This window comes from Ascidiella aspersa, chromosome 7 (assembly GCF_963924565.1).
Source record: "Ascidiella aspersa chromosome 7, kaAscAspe10.2, whole genome shotgun sequence".
Classification (NCBI taxonomy): Eukaryota; Metazoa; Chordata; class Ascidiacea; order Phlebobranchia; family Ascidiidae; genus Ascidiella; species Ascidiella aspersa.
The window spans coordinates 10617184-10640297 of record NC_139453.1 but is presented as its reverse complement, the minus strand read 5'-3'; the positions used below and the strand labels follow the sequence as shown (position 1 = coordinate 10640297).

General features: G+C 38.4%; 17 non-coding genes across 17 annotated transcripts; all 17 read right to left on the bottom strand.

The window, feature by feature from the left end:
- Positions 1-598: 598 nt before the first annotated feature.
- LOC146137710 (signal recognition particle RNA) lies at positions 599-898 on the bottom strand. Its single transcript, XR_014501496.1, has one exon.
- Positions 899-1925: 1027 nt separating this feature from the next.
- Positions 1926-2225, bottom strand: LOC146137709 (signal recognition particle RNA). Its single transcript, XR_014501473.1, has one exon.
- A 1029-nt stretch (positions 2226-3254) lies between these two features.
- LOC146137708 (signal recognition particle RNA) lies at positions 3255-3554 on the bottom strand. Its single transcript, XR_014501487.1, has one exon.
- Positions 3555-4564: 1010 nt separating this feature from the next.
- On the bottom strand, positions 4565-4864 carry LOC146137707 (signal recognition particle RNA). Its single transcript, XR_014501508.1, has one exon.
- A 1029-nt stretch (positions 4865-5893) lies between these two features.
- Positions 5894-6193, bottom strand: LOC146137706 (signal recognition particle RNA). The gene has a single exon (XR_014501495.1).
- A 1027-nt stretch (positions 6194-7220) lies between these two features.
- On the bottom strand, positions 7221-7520 carry LOC146137705 (signal recognition particle RNA). The gene has a single exon (XR_014501472.1).
- Positions 7521-8549: 1029 nt separating this feature from the next.
- LOC146137704 (signal recognition particle RNA) lies at positions 8550-8849 on the bottom strand. The gene has a single exon (XR_014501471.1).
- Positions 8850-9878: 1029 nt separating this feature from the next.
- Positions 9879-10177, bottom strand: LOC146137703 (signal recognition particle RNA). The gene has a single exon (XR_014501510.1).
- A 1026-nt stretch (positions 10178-11203) lies between these two features.
- Positions 11204-11503, bottom strand: LOC146137702 (signal recognition particle RNA). Its single transcript, XR_014501469.1, has one exon.
- Positions 11504-12530: 1027 nt separating this feature from the next.
- Positions 12531-12830, bottom strand: LOC146137701 (signal recognition particle RNA). Its single transcript, XR_014501550.1, has one exon.
- A 1023-nt stretch (positions 12831-13853) lies between these two features.
- LOC146137700 (signal recognition particle RNA) lies at positions 13854-14153 on the bottom strand. Its single transcript, XR_014501492.1, has one exon.
- Positions 14154-15176: 1023 nt separating this feature from the next.
- LOC146137699 (signal recognition particle RNA) lies at positions 15177-15475 on the bottom strand. Its single transcript, XR_014501499.1, has one exon.
- Positions 15476-16498: 1023 nt separating this feature from the next.
- Positions 16499-16797, bottom strand: LOC146137698 (signal recognition particle RNA). The gene has a single exon (XR_014501498.1).
- Positions 16798-17809: 1012 nt separating this feature from the next.
- On the bottom strand, positions 17810-18109 carry LOC146137697 (signal recognition particle RNA). The gene has a single exon (XR_014501507.1).
- Positions 18110-19138: 1029 nt separating this feature from the next.
- On the bottom strand, positions 19139-19438 carry LOC146137696 (signal recognition particle RNA). The gene has a single exon (XR_014501500.1).
- Positions 19439-20465: 1027 nt separating this feature from the next.
- LOC146137695 (signal recognition particle RNA) lies at positions 20466-20765 on the bottom strand. The gene has a single exon (XR_014501470.1).
- Positions 20766-21795: 1030 nt separating this feature from the next.
- Positions 21796-22095, bottom strand: LOC146137694 (signal recognition particle RNA). The gene has a single exon (XR_014501486.1).
- Between the last annotated feature and the right edge of the window lie 1019 nt (positions 22096-23114).

The following is a 23114-nucleotide window of genomic DNA, read 5'->3' as shown; positions in this document are numbered from 1 at the left end:
CATTATAAAATGTCTTCCAAAAGTGGTTTGTCGTTGTCCAACTTACATTTTGGTATATCGACGATGGTTACGTGTGAGGAAAAAACTTTGTCGTGAACCATCTCGTTTGTATCTCGTGATTTACATAATGCTCGTTTGAAATTATTTCTGCTTTATCGTAATGACACACCCAATCTTCGCCAGATTGATTATTGTTTTATCTTTAGTGAGTAGTTGCAACGCAAAGTGAACCAAAGCAATTCACACGAATTCCTACTTAATCTAAAGTTTGTAACCACATGCAATTGATTCTTTTGATAAGATAGCCAGTCTTGGATACCCAGCTGTTTGCAGTAAGATGGAAGAATAACGAAATATCATTCAAATTTTACATTCAACAAAAACAACAGAATGTATTCGGGATATAATGAACTAACTAAAAAGTGGTATCATTGTGGATAAAATATCAATATTTTTGTTTTGTTTTGTTTGAAAAATAAAAGTAATTTACACTCAATGCTCTAAATGAAACCAACACGGCTGACGGACTTAAATACATAAAAAAATTATCAATGTGTATACATTTACAAGTGATTGATGCAGTAAAACATTCGTTGAAAAAGAATTGGGTCCTGCTGTATTGAATGGGCTACGACACCTTGCCTATTCACATGCGCTATCCCGCTACTGAACGACGTGGGAACTTTTGGCTGCTCCCTTACGGGCCTGGCCCGGTTCGTTCCTCCTTGGACAACCTGGACATCTCAGGCTTCCCCAAGATCTCCATATTGACGCCGAGCTTAGCGCGGACGCCCGATCGACATAGGTCAATGCGCCGCAGAACTCCCATTCTCAAGCCGTCCTCCAACTCTAGCCTCCGAAGTCGTTCGGATTACAGGCCCACATCAACGAGCCCGGCGAAAAAGCGAGTCGAAATTGGGCCTATCAATGTGGCCGCAGACGCGCAGCCCTATTAAATGACGTCATTAGATGAGCCGACTGATCTAAGTATACATTCAAGCTATGGAACTGGCTGTACAAATCAACAACTAATGGCAAACACGAATTAAAACAATTGATTGGTGTAATTAGTTGTTAAAAACTTCATTATCTAGTGAATTCTTACACACACGTATTCTACTAATCGGAAGTTAAGCACTCGGGCAAGGAAAAAATATTTTTTCAGGTGATAGAAAAACTGCATACAAAATTCCGAGTGGATCAGTGCATTTACGAATATTAAAATCACAACAAAATTTGGTAGATCACATAATGTATATTATATACTTTCACCAGTCTCTAAAAGAGTTATCAATTTTATCTGAAAACGACAGCTTAAGAAATAATACTTTATAAAATGTCTTCCAAAAGTTGTTTGTCGTTGTCCAACTTACATTTTGATATATCGACGATGGTTACGTGTGAGGAAAAAACTTTGTCGTGAACCATCTCTGTTGTATCTCGTGATTTACATAATGCTCGTTTGAAATTATTTCTGCCTTATCGTAACAACACACCCAATCTTCGCCAGATTGATTATTGTTTTATCTTTAGTGAGTAGTTGCAACGCAAAGTGAACCAAAGCAATTCACACGAATTCCTACTTAATCTAAAGTGTGTAACCAAAGGCAATTGATCCTTTTGATAAGATAGCCAGTCTTGGATACCCAGCTGTTTGCAGTAAGATGGAAGAATAACGAAATATCATTCAAATTTTATCTTCAACAAAAACAACAGAATGTATTCGGGATATAATAAACTAACTAAAAAGTGGTATCATTGTGGATAAAATATCAATATTTTTGTTTTGTTTTGTTTGAAAAATAAAAGTAATTTACACTCAATGCTCTAAATGAAACCAACACGGCTGACGGACTTAAAGACATAAAAAAATTATCAATGTGTAAACATTTACAAGTGATTGATGCAGTAAAACATTCGTTGAAAAAGAATTGGGTCCTGCTGTATTGAATGGGCTACGTCACCTTGCCTATTCACAGGCGCTATCCCGCTACTGAACGACGTGGGAACTTTTGGCTGCTCCCTTACGGGCCTGGCCCGGTTCGTTCCTCCTTGGACAACCTGGACATCTCAGGCTCCCCCGAGATCTCCATATTGACGCCGAGCTTAGCGCGGACGCCCGATCGACATAGGTCAATGCGCCGCAGAACTCCCATTCTCAAGCCGTCCTCCAACTCTAGCCTCCGAAGTCGTTTGGATTACAGGCCCACACCAACGAGCCCGGCGAAAAAGCGAGTCGAAATTGGGCCTATCAATGTAGCCGCAGACGCGCAGCCCTATTAAATGACGTCATTAGATGAGCCGACTGATCTAAGAATACATTCAAGCTATGGAACTGGCTTTACAAATCAACAACAAATGGTAAAAACGAATTAAAACAATTGATTGGTGTAATTAGTCGTTAGACACTTCATTATCTAGTGAATTGCAACACACACGTATTCTACTAATCAGAAGTTAAGCACTCGGGCAAGGAAAAAATAATTTTTTTCAGGTAATAGAAAAACTGCATACAAAATTCCGAGTGTATCGGTGCATTTACGAATATTAAAATCACACCAAAATTTGGTGCAATACATAATGTATATTATATACTTTCACCAGTCTCTGAAACAATTATCAATTTTAATTGAAAACGACAGCTTAAGAAATAATACATTATAAAATGTCTTCCAAAAGTGGTTTGTCGTTGTCCAACTTACAATTTGATATATCGACGATGGTTACGTGTGAGGAAAAAACTTTGTCGTGAACCATCTCTGTTGTATCTCGTGATTTACATAATGCTCGTTTGAAATTATTTCTGCCTTATCGTAACAACACACCCAATCTTCGCCAGATTGATTATTGTTTTATCTTTAGTGAGTAGTTGCAACGCAAAGTGAACCAAAGCAATTCACACGAATTCCTACTTAATCTAAAGTGTGTAACCAAATGCAATTGATCCTTTTGATAAGATAGCCAGTCTTGGATACCCAGCTGTTTGCAGTAAGATGGAAGAATAACGAAATATCATTCAAATTTTACCTTCAACAAAAACAACAGAATGTATTCGGGATATAATGAACTAACTAAAAAGTGGTATCATTGTGGATAAAATATCAATATTTTTGTTTTGTTTTGTTTGAAAAATAAAAGTAATTTACACTCAATGCTCTAAATGAAACCAACACGGCTGACGGACTTAAATACATAAAAAAATTATCAATGTGTATACATTTACAAGTGATTGATGCAGTAAAACATTCGTTGAAAAAGAATTGGGTCCTGCTGTATTGAATGGGCTACGACACCTTGCCTATTCACAGGCGCTATCCCGCTACTGAACGACGTGGGAACTTTTGGCTGCTCCCTTACGGGCCTGGCCCGGTTCGTTCCTCCTTGGACAACCTGGACATCTCAGGCTTCCCAAAGATCTCCATATTGACGCCGAGCTTAGCGCGGACGCCCGATCGACATAGGTCAATGCGCCGCAGAACTCCCATTCTCAAGCCGTCCTCCAACTCTAGCCTCCGAAGTCGTTCGGATTACAGGCCCTCACCAACGAGCCCGGCGAAAAAGCGAGTCGAAATTGGGCCTATCAATGTGGCCGCAGACGCGCAGCCCTATTAAATGACGTCATTAGATGAGCCGACTGATCTAAGTATACATTCAAGCTATGGAACTGGCTGTACAAATCAACAACTAATGGTAAACACGAATTAAAACAATTGATTGGTGTAATTAGTTGTTAGACACTTCATTATCTAGTGAATTGCAACACACACGTGTTCTACTAATCAGAAGTTAAGCACTCTGGCAAGAAAAAATAACTTTTTCAGGTAATAGAAAAACTGCATACAAAATTCCGAGTGGATCGGTGCATTTACGAATATTAAAATCACACCAAAATTTGGTACAACACATAATGTATGTTATATACTTTCACCAGTCTCTAAAGCAGTTATCAATTTCAATTGAAAACGACAGCTTAAGAAATAATACATTATAAAATGTCTTCCAAAAGTAGCTTGTCGTTGTCCAACTTACATCGACGATGGTTACGTGTGAGGAAAAAATTTGTCGTGAACCATCTCTGTTGTATCTCGTGATTTACATAATGTCGTTTGAAATTATTTCTTCTTTATCGTAATAACACACTCAATCTTCGCCAGATTGATTATTGTTTTATCTTTTGAGAGTAGTTGCAACGCAAAGTGAACCAAAGCTATTCACACGAATTCCTACTTAATCTAAAGTGTGTAACCAAAGGCAATTGATCCTTTTGATAAGATAGCCAGTCTTGGATACCCAGCTGTTTGCAGTAAGATGGAAGAATAACGAAATATCATTCTAATTTTATCTTCAACAAAAACAACAGAATGTATTCGGGATATAATGAACTAAATAAAAACTGGTATCATTGTGGATAAAATATCAATATTTTTGTTTTGTTTTGTTTGAAAAAGAAAAGGAATTTACACTCAATGCACTAAATGAAACCAACACGACTGACGGACTTAAAGACATAAAACAATTATCAATGTGTAAACATTTCGAAGTGATGCAGTTAAACATTCGTTGAAAAGAATTGGGTCCTGCTGTATTGAATGGGCTACGACACCTTGCCTATTCACAGGCGCTATCCCGCTACTGAATGACGTGGGAAGTTTTGGCTGCTCCCTTACGGGCCTGGCCCGGTTCGTTCCTCCTTGGACAACCTGGACATCTCAGGCTCCCCCGAGATCTCCATATTGACGCCGAGCTTAGCGCGGACGCCCGATCGACATAGGTCAATGCGCCGCAGAACTCCCATTCTCAAGCCGTCCTCCAACTCTAGCCACCGAAGTCGTTCGGATTACAGGCCCACACCAACGAGCCCGGCGAAAATGCGAGTCGAAATTGGGCCTATCAATGTGGCCGCAGACGCGCAGCCCTATTAAATGACGTCATTAGATGAGCCGACTGATCTAAGTATACTTTCAAGCTACGGAACTGGCTGTACAAATCAACAACTAATGGTAAACACGAATTAAAACAATTGATTGGTGTAATTAGTTGTTAAACACTTCATTATCTGGTGAATTATTACACACACGTATTCTGCTAATCGGAAGTCAAGTACTCGGGCAAGGAAAAAAAAAATTGTTTCAGGTAATAGAAAAACTGCATACATAATTCCGAGTGGATCGGTGCATTTACGAATATTAAAATTACACCAAAATTTGGTGCAACACATAATGTATATTATATACTTTCACCAGTCTCTAAAAGAGATATCAATTTCAATTGAAAACGAGAGCTTAAGAAATAATACATTATAAAATGTCTTCCAAAAGTGGTTTGTCGTTGTCCAACTTACATTTTGGTATATCGACGATGGTTACGTGTGAGGAAAAAACTTTGTCGTGAACCATCTCGTTTGTATCTCGTGATTTACATAATGCTCGTTTGAAATTATTTCTGCTTTATCGTAATGACACACCCAATCTTCGCCAGATTGATTATTGTTTTATCTTTAGTGAGTAGTTGCAACGCAAAGTGAACCAAAGCAATTCACACGAATTCCTACTTAATCTAAAGTTTGTAACCACATGCAATTGATTCTTTTGATAAGATAGCCAGTCTTGGATACCCAGCTGTTTGCAGTAAGATGGAAGAATAACGAAATATCATTCAAATTTTACATTCAACAAAAACAACAGAATGTATTCGGGATATAATGAACTAACTAAAAAGTGGTATCATTGTGGATAAAATATCAATATTTTTGTTTTGTTTTGTTTGAAAAATAAAAGTAATTTACACTCAATGCTCTAAATGAAACCAACACGGCTGACGGACTTAAATACATAAAAAAATTATCAATGTGTATACATTTACAAGTGATTGATGCAGTAAAACATTCGTTGAAAAAGAATTGGGTCCTGCTGTATTGAATGGGCTACGACACCTTGCCTATTCACATGCGCTATCCCGCTACTGAACGACGTGGGAACTTTTGGCTGCTCCCTTACGGGCCTGGCCCGGTTCGTTCCTCCTTGGACAACCTGGACATCTCAGGCTTCCCCAAGATCTCCATATTGACGCCGAGCTTAGCGCGGACGCCCGATCGACATAGGTCAATGCGCCGCAGAACTCCCATTCTCAAGCCGTCCTCCAACTCTAGCCTCCGAAGTCGTTCGGATTACAGGCCCACATCAACGAGCCCGGCGAAAAAGCGAGTCGAAATTGGGCCTATCAATGTGGCCGCAGACGCGCAGCCCTATTAAATGACGTCATTAGATGAGCCGACTGATCTAAGTATACATTCAAGCTATGGAACTGGCTGTACAAATCAACAACTAATGGCAAACACGAATTAAAACAATTGATTGGTGTAATTAGTTGTTAAAAACTTCATTATCTAGTGAATTCTTACACACACGTATTCTACTAATCGGAAGTTAAGCACTCGGGCAAGGAAAAAATATTTTTTCAGGTAATAGAAAAACTGCATACAAAATTCCGAGTGGATCAGTGCATTTACGAATATTAAAATCACAACAAAATTTGGTAGATCACATAATGTATATTATATACTTTCACCAGTCTCTAAAAGAGTTATCAATTTTATCTGAAAACGACAGCTTAAGAAATAATACTTTATAAAATGTCTTCCAAAAGTTGTTTGTCGTTGTCCAACTTACATTTTGATATATCGACGATGGTTACGTGTGAGGAAAAAACTTTGTCGTGAACCATCTCTGTTGTATCTCGTGATTTACATAATGCTCGTTTGAAATTATTTCTGCCTTATCGTAACAACACACCCAATCTTCGCCAGATTGATTATTGTTTTATCTTTAGTGAGTAGTTGCAACGCAAAGTGAACCAAAGCAATTCACACGAATTCCTACTTAATCTAAAGTGTGTAACCAAAGGCAATTGATCCTTTTGATAAGATAGCCAGTCTTGGATACCCAGCTGTTTGCAGTAAGATGGAAGAATAACGAAATATCATTCAAATTTTATCTTCAACAAAAACAACAGAATGTATTCGGTATATAATAAACTAACTAAAAAGTGGTATCATTGTGGATAAAATATCAATATTTTTGTTTTGTTTTGTTTGAAAAATAAAAGTAATTTACACTCAATGCTCTAAATGAAACCAACACGGCTGACGGACTTAAAGACATAAAAAAATTATCAATGTGTAAACATTTACAAGTGATTGATGCAGTAAAACATTCGTTGAAAAAGAATTGGGTCCTGCTGTATTGAATGGGCTACGTCACCTTGCCTATTCACAGGCGCTATCCCGCTACTGAACGACGTGGGAACTTTTGGCTGCTCCCTTACGGGCCTGGCCCGGTTCGTTCCTCCTTGGACAACCTGGACATCTCAGGCTCCCCCGAGATCTCCATATTGACGCCGAGCTTAGCGCGGACGCCCGATCGACATAGGTCAATGCGCCGCAGAACTCCCATTCTCAAGCCGTCCTCCAACTCTAGCCTCCGAAGTCGTTTGGATTACAGGCCCACACCAACGAGCCCGGCGAAAAAGCGAGTCGAAATTGGGCCTATCAATGTAGCCGCAGACGCGCACCCCTATTAAATGACGTCATTAGATGAGCCGACTGATCTAAGAATACATTCAAGCTATGGAACTGGCTTTACAAATCAACAACAAATGGTAAAAACGAATTAAAACAATTGATTGGTGTAATTAGTCGTTAGACACTTCATTATCTAGTGAATTGCAACACACACGTATTCTACTAATCAGAAGTTAAGCACTCGGGCAAGGAAAAAATAATTTTTTTCAGGTAATAGAAAAACTGCATACAAAATTCCGAGTGTATCGGTGCATTTACGAATATTAAAATCACACCAAAATTTGGTGCAATACATAATGTATATTATATACTTTCACCAGTCTCTGAAACAATTATCAATTTTAATTGAAAACGACAGCTTAAGAAATAATACATTATAAAATGTCTTCCAAAAGTGGTTTGTCGTTGTCCAACTTACAATTTGATATATCGACGATGGTTACGTGTGAGGAAAAAACTTTGTCGTGAACCATCTCTGTTGTATCTCGTGATTTACATAATGCTCGTTTGAAATTATTTCTGCCTTATCGTAACAACACACCCAATCTTCGCCAGATTGATTATTGTTTTATCTTTAGTGAGTAGTTGCAACGCAAAGTGAACCAAAGCAATTCACACGAATTCCTACTTAATCTAAAGTGTGTAACCAAATGCAATTGATCCTTTTGATAAGATAGCCAGTCTTGGATACCCAGCTGTTTGCAGTAAGATGGAAGAATAACGAAATATCATTCAAATTTTACCTTCAACAAAAACAACAGAATGTATTCGGGATATAATGAACTAACTAAAAAGTGGTATCATTGTGGATAAAATATCAATATTTTTGTTTTGTTTTGTTTGAAAAATAAAAGTAATTTACACTCAATGCTCTAAATGAAACCAACACGGCTGACGGACTTAAATACATAAAAAAATTATCAATGTGTATACATTTACAAGTGATTGATGCAGTAAAACATTCGTTGAAAAAGAATTGGGTCCTGCTGTATTGAATGGGCTACGTCACCTTGCCTATTCACAGGCGCTATCCCGCTACTGAACGACGTGGGAACTTTTGGCTGCTCCCTTACGGGCCTGGCCCGGTTCGTTCCTCCTTGGACAACCTGGACATCTCAGGCTCCCCCGAGATCTCCATATTGACGCCGAGCTTAGCGCGGACGCCCGATCGACATAGGTCAATGCGCCGCAGAACTCCCATTCTCAAGCCGTCCTCCAACTCTAGCCTCCGAAGTCGTTTGGATTACAGGCCCACACCAACGAGCCCGGCGAAAAAGCGAGTCGAAATTGGGCCTATCAATGTAGCCGCAGACGCGCAGCCCTATTAAATGACGTCATTAGATGAGCCGACTGATCTAAGAATACATTCAAGCTATGGAACTGGCTTTACAAATCAACAACAAATGGTAAAAACGAATTAAAACAATTGATTGGTGTAATTAGTCGTTAGACACTTCATTATCTAGTGAATTGCAACACACACGTATTCTACTAATCAGAAGTTAAGCACTCGGGCAAGGAAAAAATAATTTTTTTCAGGTAATAGAAAAACTGCATACAAAATTCCGAGTGTATCGGTGCATTTACGAATATTAAAATCACACCAAAATTTGGTGCAATACATAATGTATATTATATACTTTCACCAGTCTCTGAAACAATTATCAATTTTAATTGAAAACGACAGCTTAAGAAATAATACATTATAAAATGTCTTCCAAAAGTGGTTTGTCGTTGTCCAACTTACAATTTGATATATCGACGATGGTTACGTGTGAGGAAAAAACTTTGTCGTGAACCATCTCTGTTGTATCTCGTGATTTACATAATGCTCGTTTGAAATTATTTCTGCCTTATCGTAACAACACACCCAATCTTCGCCAGATTGATTATTGTTTTATCTTTAGTGAGTAGTTGCAACGCAAAGTGAACCAAAGCAATTCACACGAATTCCTACTTAATCTAAAGTGTGTAACCAAATGCAATTGATCCTTTTGATAAGATAGCCAGTCTTGGATACCCAGCTGTTTGCAGTAAGATGGAAGAATAACGAAATATCATTCAAATTTTACCTTCAACAAAAACAACAGAATGTATTCGGGATATAATGAACTAACTAAAAAGTGGTATCATTGTGGATAAAATATCAATATTTTTGTTTTGTTTTGTTTGAAAAATAAAAGTAATTTACACTCAATGCTCTAAATGAAACCAACACGGCTGACGGACTTAAATACATAAAAAAATTATCAATGTGTATACATTTACAAGTGATTGATGCAGTAAAACATTCGTTGAAAAAGAATTGGGTCCTGCTGTATTGAATGGGCTACGACACCTTGCCTATTCACAGGCGCTATCCCGCTACTGAACGACGTGGGAACTTTTGGCTGCTCCCTTACGGGCCTGGCCCGGTTCGTTCCTCCTTGGACAACCTGGACATCTCAGGCTTCCCAAAGATCTCCATATTGACGCCGAGCTTAGCGCGGACGCCCGATCGACATAGGTCAATGCGCCGCAGAACTCCCATTCTCAAGCCGTCCTCCAACTCTAGCCTCCGAAGTCGTTCGGATTACAGGCCCTCACCAACGAGCCCGCAAAAAGCGAGTCGAAATTGGGCCTATCAATGTGGCCGCAGACGCGCAGCCCTATTAAATGACGTCATTAGATGAGCCGACTGATCTAAGTATACATTCAAGCTATGGAACTGGCTGTACAAATCAACAACTAATGGTAAACACGAATTAAAACAATTGATTGGTGTAATTAGTTGTTAAACACTTCATTATCTAGTGAATTCTTACACACACGTATTCTACTAATCGGAAGTTAAGCACTCGGGCAAGGAAAAAATATTTTTTCAGGTAATAGAAAAACTGCATACAAAATTCCGAGTGGATCAGTGCATTTACGAATATTAAAATCACACCAAAATTTGGTAGATCACATAATGTATATTATATACTTTCACCAGTCTCTAAAAGAGTTATCAATTTTATCTGAAAACGACAGCTTAAGAAATAATACTTTATAAAATGTCTTCCAAAAGTGGTTTGTCGTTGTCCAACTTACATTTTGATATATCGACGATGGTTACGTGTGAGGAAAAAACTTTGTCGTGAACCATCTCTTTTGTATCTCGTGATTTACATAATGCTCGTTTGAAATTATTTCTGCCTTATCGTAACAACACACCCAATCTTCGCCAGATTGATTATTGTTTTATCTTTAGTGAGTAGTTGCAACGCAAAGTGAACCAAAGCAATTCACACGAATTCCTACTTAATCTAAAGTGTGTAACCAAAGGCAATTGATCCTTTTGATAAGATAGCCAGTCTTGGATACCCAGCTGTTTGCAGTAAGATGGAAGAATAACGAAATATCATTCTAATTTTATCTTCAACAAAAACAACAGAATGTATTCGGTATATAATGAACTAACTAAAAAGTGGTATCATTGTGGATAAAATATCAATATTTTTGTTTTGTTTTGTTTGAAAAATAAAAGTAATTTACACTCAATGCTCTAAATGAAACCAACACGGCTGACGGACTTAAAGACATAAAAAAATTATCAATGTGAAAACATTTACAAGTGATTGATGCAGTAAAACATTCGTTGAAAAAGAATTGGGTCCTGCTGTATTGAATGGGCTACGACACCTTGCCTATTCACAGGCGCTATCCCGCTACTGAACGACGTGGGAACTTTTGGCTGCTCCCTTACGGGCCTGGCCCGGTCCGTTCCTCCTTGGACAACCTGGACATCTCAGGCTCCCCCGAGATCTCCATATTGACGCCGAGCTTAGCGCGGACGCCCGATCGACATAGGTCAATGCGCCGCAGAACTCCCATTCTCAAGCCGTCCTCCAACTCTAGCCTCCGAAGTCGTTTGGATTACAGGCCCACACCAACGAGCCCGGCGAAAAAGCGAGTCGAAATTGGGCCTATCAATGTGGCCGCAGACGCGCAGCCCTATTAAATGACGTCATTAGATGAGCCGACTGATCTAAGTATACATTCAAGCTATGGAACTGGCTGTACAAATCAACAACTAATGGTAAACACGAATTAAAACAATTGATTGGTGTAATTAGTTGTTAAACACTTCATTATCTAGTGAATTCTTACACACACGTATTCTACTAATCGGAAGTTAAGCACTCGGGCAAGGAAAAAATATTTTTTCAGGTAATAGAAAAACTGCATACAAAATTCCGAGTGGATCAGTGCATTTACGAATATTAAAATCACACCAAAATTTGGTAGATCACATAATGTATATTATATACTTTCACCAGTCTCTAAAAGAGTTATCAATTTTATCTGAAAACGACAGCTTAAGAAATAATACTTTATAAAATGTCTTCCAAAAGTGGTTTGTCGTTGTCCAACTTACATTTTGATATATCGACGATGGTTACGTGTGAGGAAAAAACTTTGTCGTGAACCATCTCTTTTGTATCTCGTGATTTACATAATGCTCGTTTGAAATTATTTCTGCCTTATCGTAACAACACACCCAATCTTCGCCAGATTGATTATTGTTTTATCTTTAGTGAGTAGTTGCAACGCAAAGTGAACCAAAGCAATTCACACGAATTCCTACTTAATTTAAAGTGTGTAACCAAAGGCAATTGATCCTTTTGATAAGATAGCCAGTCTTGGATACCCAGCTGTTTGCAGTAAGATGGAAGAATAACGAAATATCATTCTAATTTTATCTTCAACAAAAACAACAGAATGTATTCGGTATACAATGAACTAACTAAAAAGTGGTATCATTGTGGATAAAATATCAATATTTTTGTTTTGTTTTGTTTGAAAAATAAAAGTAATTTACACTCAATGCTCTAAATGAAACCAACACGGCTGACGGACTTAAAGACATAAAAAAATTATCAATGTGTAAACATTTACAAGTGATTGATGCAGTAAAACATTCGTTGAAAAAGAATTGGGTCCTGCTGTATTGAATGGGCTACGACACCTTGCCTATTCACAGGCGCTATCCCGCTACTGAACGACGTGGGAACTTTTGGCTGCTCCCTTACGGGCCTGGCCCGGTTCGTTCCTCCTTGGACAACCTGGACATCTCAGGCTCCCCCGAGATCTCCATATTGACGCCGAGCTTAGCGCGGACGCCCGATCGACATAGGTCAATGCGCCGCAGAACTCCCATTCTCAAGCCGTCCTCCAACTCTAGCCTCCGAAGTCGTTTGGATTACAGGCCCACACCAACGAGCCCGGCGAAAAAGCGAGTCGAAATTGGGCCTATCAATGTGGCCGCAGACGCGCAGCCCTATTAAATGACGTTATTAGATGAGCCGACTGATCTAAGTATACATTCAAGCTATGGAACTGGCTTTACAAATCAACAACTAATGGTAAAAACGAATTAAAACAATTGATTGGTGTAATTAGTTGTTAGACACTTCATTATCTAGTGAATTGCAACACACACGTGTTCTACTAATCAGAAGTTAAGCACTCGGGCAAGGAAAAAATAATTTTTTTCAGGTAATAGAAAAACTGCATACAAAATTCCGAGTGTATCGGTGCATTTACGAATATTAAAATCACACCAAAATTTGGTGCAATACATAATGTATATTATATACTTTCACCAGTCTCTAAAACAGTTATCAATTTTAATTGAAAACGACAGCTTAAGAAATGATACATTATAAAATGTCTTCCAAAAGTGGTTTGTCGTTGTCCAACTTACATTTTGATATATCGACGATGGTTACGTGTGAGGAAAAACTTTGTCGTGAACCATCTCTGTTGTATCTCGTGATTTACATAATGCTCGTTTGAAATTATTTCTGCCTTATCGTAACAACACACCCAATCTTCGCCAGATTGATTATTGTTTTATCTTTAGTGAGTAGTTGCAACGCAAAGTGAACCAAAGCAATTCACACGAATTCCTACTTAATTTAAAGTGTGTAACCAAATGCAATTGATCCTTTTGATAAGATAGCCAGTCTTGGATACCCAGCTGTTTGCAGTAAGATGGAAGGATAACGAAATATCATTCAAATTTTATCTTCAACAAAAACAACAGAATGTATTCGGGATATAATAAACTAACTAAAAAGTGGTATCATTGTGGATAAAATATCAATATTTTTGTTTTGTTTGAAATATAAAAGTAATTCACACTCAATGCTCTAAATGAAACCAACACGACTGACGGACTTAAATACATAAAAAAATTATCAATGTGTATACATTTACAAGTGATTGATGCAGTAAAACATTCGTTGAAAAAGAATTGGGTCGTGCTGTATTGAATGGGCTACGACACCTTGCCTATTCACAGGCGCTATCCCGCTACTGAACGACGTGGGAACTTTTGGCTGCTCCCTTACGGGCCTGGCCCGGTTCGTTCCTCCTTGGACAACCTGGACATCTCAGGCTTCCCCAAGATCTCCATATTGACGCCGAGCTTAGCGCGGACGCCCGATCGACATAGGTCAATGCGCCGCAGAACTCCCATTCTCAAGCCGTCCTCCAACTCTAGCCTCCGAAGTCGTTCGGATTACAGGCCCACACCAACGAGCCCGGCGAAAAAGCGAGTCGAAATTGGGCCTATCAATGTGGCCGCAGACGCGCAGCCCTATTAAATGACGTCATTAGATGAGCCGACTGATCTAAGTATACATTCAAGCTATGGAACTGGCTGTACAAATCAACAACTAATGGTAAACGCGAATTAAAACAATTGATTGGTGTAATTAGTTGTTAAACACTTCATTATCTAGTGAATTCTTACACACACGTATTCTACTAATCGGAAGTTAAGCACTCGGGCAAGGAAAAAATATTTTTTCAGGTAATAGAAAAACTGCATACAAAATTCCGAGTGTATCAGTGCATTTACGAATATTAAAATCTCACCAAAATTTGGTAGATCACATAATGTATATTATATACTTTCACCAGTCTCTAAAAGAGTTATCAATTTTATCTGAAAACGACAGCTTAAGAAATAATACTTTATAAAATGTCTTCCAAAAGTGGTTTGTCGTTGTCCAAATTACATTTTGATATATCGACGATGGTTACGTGTGAGGAAAAAACTTTGTCGTGAACCATCTCTGTTGTATCTCGTGATTTACATAATGCTCGTTTGAAATTATTTCTGCCTTATCGTAACAACACACCCAATCTTCGCCAGATTGATTATTGTTTTATCTTTAGTGAGTAGTTGCAACGCAAAGTGAACCAAAGCAATTAACACGAATTCCTACTTAATCTAAAGTGTGTAACCAAAGGCAATTGATCCTTTTGATAAGATAGCCAGTCTTGGATACCCAGCTGTTTGCAGTAAGATGGAAGAATAACGAAATATCATTCAAATTTTATCTTCAACAAAAACAACAGAATGTATTCGGGATATAATAAACTAACTAAAAAGTGGTATCATTGTGGATAAAATATCAATATTTTTGTTTTGTTTTGTTTGAAAAATAAAAGTAATTTACACTCAATGCTCTAAATGAAACCAACACGGCTGACGGACTTAAAGACATAAAAAAATTATCAATGTGTAAACATTTCGAAGTGATGCAGTTAAACATTCGTTGAAAAAGAATTGGGTCCTGCTGTATTGAATGGGCTACGACACCTTGCCTATTCACAGGCGCTATCCCGCTACTGAACGACGTGGGAACTTTTGGCTGCTCCCTTACGGGCCTGGCCCGGTTCGTTCCTCCTTGGACAACCTGGACATCTCAGGCTCCCCGGGATTTCCATATTAACGCCGAGCTTAGCGCGGACGCCCGATCGACATAGGTCAATGCGCCGCAGAACTCCCATTCTCAAGCCGTCCTCCAACTCTAGCCTCCGAAGTCGTTCGGATTACAGGCCCACACCAACGAGCCCGGCGAAAAAGCGAGTCGAAATTGGGCCTATCAATGTGGCCGCAGACGCGCAGCCCTATTAAATGACGTCATTAGATGAGCCGATTGATCAACATATACTTTCAAGCTACGGAACTGGCTGTACAAATCAACAACTAATGGTAAACACGAATTAAAACAATTGATTGGTGTAATTAGTTGTTAGACACTTCATTATCTAGTGAATTGCAACACACACGTGTTCTACTAATCAGAAGTTAAGCACTCTGGCAAGAAAAAAATAACTTTTTCAGGTAATAGAAAAACTGCATACAAAATTCCGAGTGGATCGGTGCATTTACGAATATTAAAATCACACCAAAATTTGGTACAACACATAATGTATGTTATATACTTTCACCAGTCTCTAAAGCAGTTATCAATTTCAATTGAAAACAACAGCTTAAGAAATAATACATTATAAAATGTCTTCCAAAAGTGGTTTGTCGTTGTCCAAATTACATTTTGATATATCGACGATGGTTACGTGTGAGGAAAAAACTTTGTCGTGAACCATCTCTGTTGTATCTCGTGATTTACATAATGCTCGTTTGAAATTATTTCTGCCTTATCGTAACAACACACCCAATCTTCGCCAGATTGATTATTGTTTTATCTTTAGTGAGTAGTTGCAACGCAAAGTGAACCAAAGCAATTAACACGAATTCCTACTTAATCTAAAGTGTGTAACCAAAGGCAATTGATCCTTTTGATAAGATAGCCAGTCTTGGATACCCAGCTGTTTGCAGTAAGATGGAAGAATAACGAAATATCATTCAAATTTTATCTTCAACAAAAACAACAGAATGTATTCGGGATATAATAAACTAACTAAAAAGTGGTATCATTGTGGATAAAATATCAATATTTTTGTTTTGTTTTGTTTGAAAAATAAAAGTAATTTACACTCAATGCTCTAAATGAAACCAACACGGCTGACGGACTTAAAGACATAAAAAATTATCAATGTGTAAACATTTCGAAGTGATGCAGTTAAACATTCGTTGAAAAAGAATTGGGTCCTGCTGTATTGAATGGGCTACGACACCTTGCCTATTCACAGGCGCTATCCCGCTACTGAACGACGTGGGAACTTTTGGCTGCTCCCTTACGGGCCTGGCCCGGTTCGTTCCTCCTTGGACAACCTGGACATCTCAGGCTCCCCGGGATTTCCATATTAACGCCGAGCTTAGCGCGGACGCCCGATCGACATAGGTCAATGCGCCGCAGAACTCCCATTCTCAAGCCGTCCTCCAACTCTAGCCTCCGAAGTCGTTCGGATTACAGGCCCACACCAACGAGCCCGGCGAAAAAGCGAGTCGAAATTGGGCCTATCAATGTGGCCGCAGACGCGCAGCCCTATTAAATGACGTCATTAGATGAGCCGATTGATCAACATATACTTTCAAGCTACGGAACTGGCTGTACAAATCAACAACTAATGGTAAACACGAATTAAAACAATTGATTGGTGTAATTAGTTGTTAGACACTTCATTATCTAGTGAATTGCAACACACACGTGTTCTACTAATCAGAAGTTAAGCACTCTGGCAAGAAAAAAATAACTTTTTCAGGTAATAGAAAAACTGCATACAAAATTCCGAGTGGATCGGTGCATTTACGAATATTAAAATCACACCAAAATTTGGTACAACACATAATGTATGTTATATACTTTCACCAGTCTCTAAAGCAGTTATCAATTTCAATTGAAAACAACAGCTTAAGAAATAATACATTATAAAATGTCTTCCAAAAGTAGCTTGTCGTTGTCCAACTTACATCGACGATGGTTACGTGTGAGGAAAAAATTTGTCGTGAACCATCTCTGTTGTATCTCGTGATTTACATAATGTCGTTTGAAATTATTTCTTCTTTATCGTAATAACACACTCAATCTTCGCCAGATTGATTATTGTTTTATCTTTTGAGAGTAGTTGCAACGCAAAGTGAACCAAAGCTATTCACACGAATTCCTACTTAATCTAAAGTGTGTAACCAAAGGCAATTGATCCTTTTGATAAGATAGCCAGTCTTGGATACCCAGCTGTTTGCAGTAAGATGGAAGAATAACGAAATATCATTCTAATTTTATCTTCAACAAAAACAACAGAATGTATTCGGGATATAATGAACTAAATAAAAACTGGTATCATTGTGGATAAAATATCAATATTTTTGTTTTGTTTTGTTTGAAAAAGAAAAGGAATTTACACTCAATGCACTAAATGAAACCAACACGACTGACGGACTTAAAGACATAAAACAATTATCAATGTGTAAACATTTCGAAGTGATGCAGTTAAACATTCGTTGAAAAAGAATTGGGTCCTGCTGTATTGAATGGGCTACGACACCTTGCCTATTCACAGGCGCTATCCCGCTACTGAATGACGTGGGAAGTTTTGGCTGCTCCCTTACGGGCCTGGCCCGGTTCGTTCCTCCTTGGACAACCTGGACATCTCAGGCTCCCCCGAGATCTCCATATTGACGCCGAGCTTAGCGCGGACGCCCGATCGACATAGGTCAATGCGCCGCAGAACTCCCATTCTCAAGCCGTCCTCCAACTCTAGCCACCGAAGTCGTTCGGATTACAGGCCCACACCAACGAGCCCGGCGAAAATGCGAGTCGAAATTGGGCCTATCAATGTGGCCGCAGACGCGCAGCCCTATTAAATGACGTCATTAGATGAGCCGACTGATCTAAGTATACTTTCAAGCTACGGAACTGGCTGTACAAATCAACAACTAATGGTAAACACGAATTAAAACAATTGATTGGTGTAATTAGTTGTTAAACACTTCATTATCTGGTGAATTATTACACACACGTATTCTGCTAATCGGAAGTCAAGTACTCGGGCAAGGAAAAAAAAAATTGTTTCAGGTAATAGAAAAACTGCATACATAATTCCGAGTGGATCGGTGCATTTACGAATATTAAAATTACACCAAAATTTGGTGCAACACATAATGTATATTATATACTTTCACCAGTCTCTAAAAGAGATATCAATTTCAATTGAAAACGAGAGCTTAAGAAATAATACATTATAAAATGTCTTCCAAAAGTGGTTTGTCGTTGTCCAACTTACATTTTGGTATATCGACGATGGTTACGTGTGAGGAAAAAACTTTGTCGTGAACCATCTCGTTTGTATCTCGTGATTTACATAATGCTCGTTTGAAATTATTTCTGCTTTATCGTAATGACACACCCAATCTTCGCCAGATTGATTATTGTTTTATCTTTAGTGAGTAGTTGCAACGCAAAGTGAACCAAAGCAATTCACACGAATTCCTACTTAATCTAAAGTTTGTAACCACATGCAATTGATTCTTTTGATAAGATAGCCAGTCTTGGATACCCAGCTGTTTGCAGTAAGATGGAAGAATAACGAAATATCATTCAAATTTTACATTCAACAAAAACAACAGAATGTATTCGGGATATAATGAACTAACTAAAAAGTGGTATCATTGTGGATAAAATATCAATATTTTTGTTTTGTTTTGTTTGAAAAATAAAAGTAATTTACACTCAATGCTCTAAATGAAACCAACACGGCTGACGGACTTAAATACATAAAAAAATTATCAATGTGTATACATTTACAAGTGATTGATGCAGTAAAACATTCGTTGAAAAAGAACTGGGTCCTGCTGTATTGAATGGGCTACGACACCTTGCCTATTCACATGCGCTATCCCGCTACTGAACGACGTGGGAACTTTTGGCTGCTCCCTTACGGGCCTGGCCCGGTTCGTTCCTCCTTGGACAACCTGGACATCTCAGGCTTCCCCAAGATCTCCATATTGACGCCGAGCTTAGCGCGGACGCCCGATCGACATAGGTCAATGCGCCGCAGAACTCCCATTCTCAAGCCGTCCTCCAACTCTAGCCTCCGAAGTCGTTCGGATTACAGGCCCACATCAACGAGCCCGGCGAAAAAGCGAGTCGAAATTGGGCCTATCAATGTGGCCGCAGACGCGCAGCCCTATTAAATGACGTCATTAGATGAGCCGACTGATCTAAGTATACATTCAAGCTATGGAACTGGCTGTACAAATCAACAACTAATGGCAAACACGAATTAAAACAATTGATTGGTGTAATTAGTTGTTAAAAACTTCATTATCTAGTGAATTCTTACACACACGTATTCTACTAATCGGAAGTTAAGCACTCGGGCAAGGAAAAAATATTTTTTCAGGTAATAGAAAAACTGCATACAAAATTCCGAGTGGATCAGTGCATTTACGAATATTAAAATCACAACAAAATTTGGTAGATCACATAATGTATATTATATACTTTCACCAGTCTCTAAAAGAGTTATCAATTTTATCTGAAAACGACAGCTTAAGAAATAATACTTTATAAAATGTCTTCCAAAAGTTGTTTGTCGTTGTCCAACTTACATTTTGATATATCGACGATGGTTACGTGTGAGGAAAAAACTTTGTCGTGAACCATCTCTGTTGTATCTCGTGATTTACATAATGCTCGTTTGAAATTATTTCTGCCTTATCGTAACAACACACCCAATCTTCGCCAGATTGATTATTGTTTTATCTTTAGTGAGTAGTTGCAACGCAAAGTGAACCAAAGCAATTCACACGAATTCCTACTTAATCTAAAGTGTGTAACCAAAGGCAATTGATCCTTTTGATAAGATAGCCAGTCTTGGATACCCAGCTGTTTGCAGTAAGATGGAAGAATAACGAAATATCATTCTAATTTTATCTTCAACAAAAACAACAGAATGTATTCGGTATACAATGAACTAACTAAAAAGTGGTATCATTGTGGATAAAATATCAATATTTTTGTTTTGTTTTGTTTGAAAAATAAAAGTAATTTACACTCAATGCTCTAAATGAAACCAACACGGCTGACGGACTTAAAGACATAAAAAAATTATCAATGTGTAAACATTTACAAGTGATTGATGCAGTAAAACATTCGTTGAAAAAGAATTGGGTCCTGCTGTATTGAATGGGCTACGACACCTTGCCTATTCACAGGCGCTATCCCGCTACTGAACGACGTGGGAACTTTTGGCTGCTCCCTTACGGGCCTGGCCCGGTTCGTTCCTCCTTGGACAATCTGGACATCTCAGGCTCCCCCGAGATCTCCATATTGACGCCGAGCTTAGCGCGGACGCCCGATCGACATAGGTCAATGCGCCGCAGAACTCCCATTCTCAAGCCGTCCTCCAACTCTAGCCTCCGAAGTCGTTTGGATTACAGGCCCACACCAACGAGCCCGGCGAAAAAAGCGAGTCGAAATTGGGCCTATCAATGTAGCCGCAGACGCGCAGCCCTATTAAATGACGTCATTAGATGAGCCGACTGATCTAAGAATACATTCAAGCTATGGAACTGGCTTTACAAATCAACAACTAATGGTAAAAACGAATTAAAACAATTGATTGGTGTAATTAGTCGTTAGACACTTCATTATCTAGTAAATTGCAACACACACGTATTCTACTAATCAGAAGTTAAGCACTCGGGCAAGGAAAAAATAATTTTTTTCAGGTAATAGAAAAACTGCATACAAAATTCCGAGTGTATCGGTGCATTTACGAATATTAAAATCACACCAAAATTTGGTGCAATACATAATGTATATTATATACTTTCACCAGTCTCTGAAACAATTATCAATTTTAATTGAAAACGACAGCTTAAGAAATAATACATTATAAAATGTCTTCCAAAAGTGGTTTGTCGTTGTCCAACTTACAATTTGATATATCGACGATGGTTACGTGTGAGGAAAAAACTTTGTCGTGAACCATCTCTGTTGTATCTCGTGATTTACATAATGCTCGTTTGAAATTATTTCTGCCTTATCGTAACAACACACCCAATCTTCGCCAGATTGATTATTGTTTTATCTTTAGTGAGTAGTTGCAACGCAAAGTGAACCAAAGCAATTCACACGAATTCCTACTTAATCTAAAGTGTGTAACCAAATGCAATTGATCCTTTTGATAAGATAGCCAGTCTTGGATACCCAGCTGTTTGCAGTAAGATGGAAGAATAACGAAATATCATTCAAATTTTACCTTCAACAAAAACAACAGAATGTATTCGGGATATAATGAACTAACTAAAAAGTGGTATCATTGTGGATAAAATATCAATATTTTTGTTTTGTTTTGTTTGAAAAATAAAAGTAATTTACACTCAATGCTCTAAATGAAACCAACACGGCTGACGGACTTAAATACATAAAAAAATTATCAATGTGTATACATTTACAAGTGATTGATGCAGTAAAACATTCGTTGAAAAAGAATTGGGTCCTGCTGTATTGAATGGGCTACGACACCTTGCCTATTCACAGGCGCTATCCCGCTACTGAACGACGTGGGAACTTTTGGCTGCTCCCTTACGGGCCTGGCCCGGTTCGTTCCTCCTTGGACAACCTGGACATCTCAGGCTTCCCAAAGATCTCCATATTGACGCCGAGCTTAGCGCGGACGCCCGATCGACATAGGTCAATGCGCCGCAGAACTCCCATTCTCAAGCCGTCCTCCAACTCTAGCCTCCGAAGTCGTTCGGATTACAGGCCCTCACCAACGAGCCCGGCGAAAAAGCGAGTCGAAATTGGGCCTATCAATGTGGCCGCAGACGCGCAGCCCTATTAAATGACGTCATTAGATGAGCCGACTGATCTAAGTATACATTCAAGCTATGGAACTGGCTGTACAAATCAACAACTAATGGTAAACACGAATTAAAACAATTGATTGGTGTAATTAGTTGTTAAACACTTCATTATCTAGTGAATTCTTACACACACGTATTCTACTAATCGGAAGTTAAGCACTCGGGCAAGGAAAAAATATTTTTTCAGGTAATAGAAAAACTGCATACAAAATTCCGAGTGGATCAGTGCATTTACGAATATTAAAATCACACCAAAATTTGGTAGATCACATAATGTATATTATATACTTTCACCAGTCTCTAAAAGAGTTATCAATTTTATCTGAAAACGACAGCTTAAGAAATAATACTTTATAAAATGTCTTCCAAAAGTGGTTTGTCGTTGTCCAACTTACATTTTGATATATCGACGATGGTTACGTGTGAGGAAAAAACTTTGTCGTGAACCATCTCTTTTGTATCTCGTGATTTACATAATGCTCGTTTGAAATTATTTCTGCCTTATCGTAACAACACACCCAATCTTCGCCAGATTGATTATTGTTTTATCTTTAGTGAGTAGTTGCAACGCAAAGTGAACCAAAGCAATTCACACGAATTCCTACTTAATCTAAAGTGTGTAACCAAAGGCAATTGATCCTTTTGATAAGATAGCCAGTCTTGGATACCCAGCTGTTTGCAGTAAGATGGAAGAATAACGAAATATCATTCTAATTTTATCTTCAACAAAAACAACAGAATGTATTCGGTATATAATGAACTAACTAAAAAGTGGTATCATTGTGGATAAAATATCAATATTTTTGTTTTGTTTTGTTTGAAAAATAAAAGTAATTTACACTCAATGCTCTAAATGAAACCAACACGGCTGACGGACTTAAAGACATAAAAAAATTATCAATGTGTAAACATTTACAAGTGATTGATGCAGTAAAACAT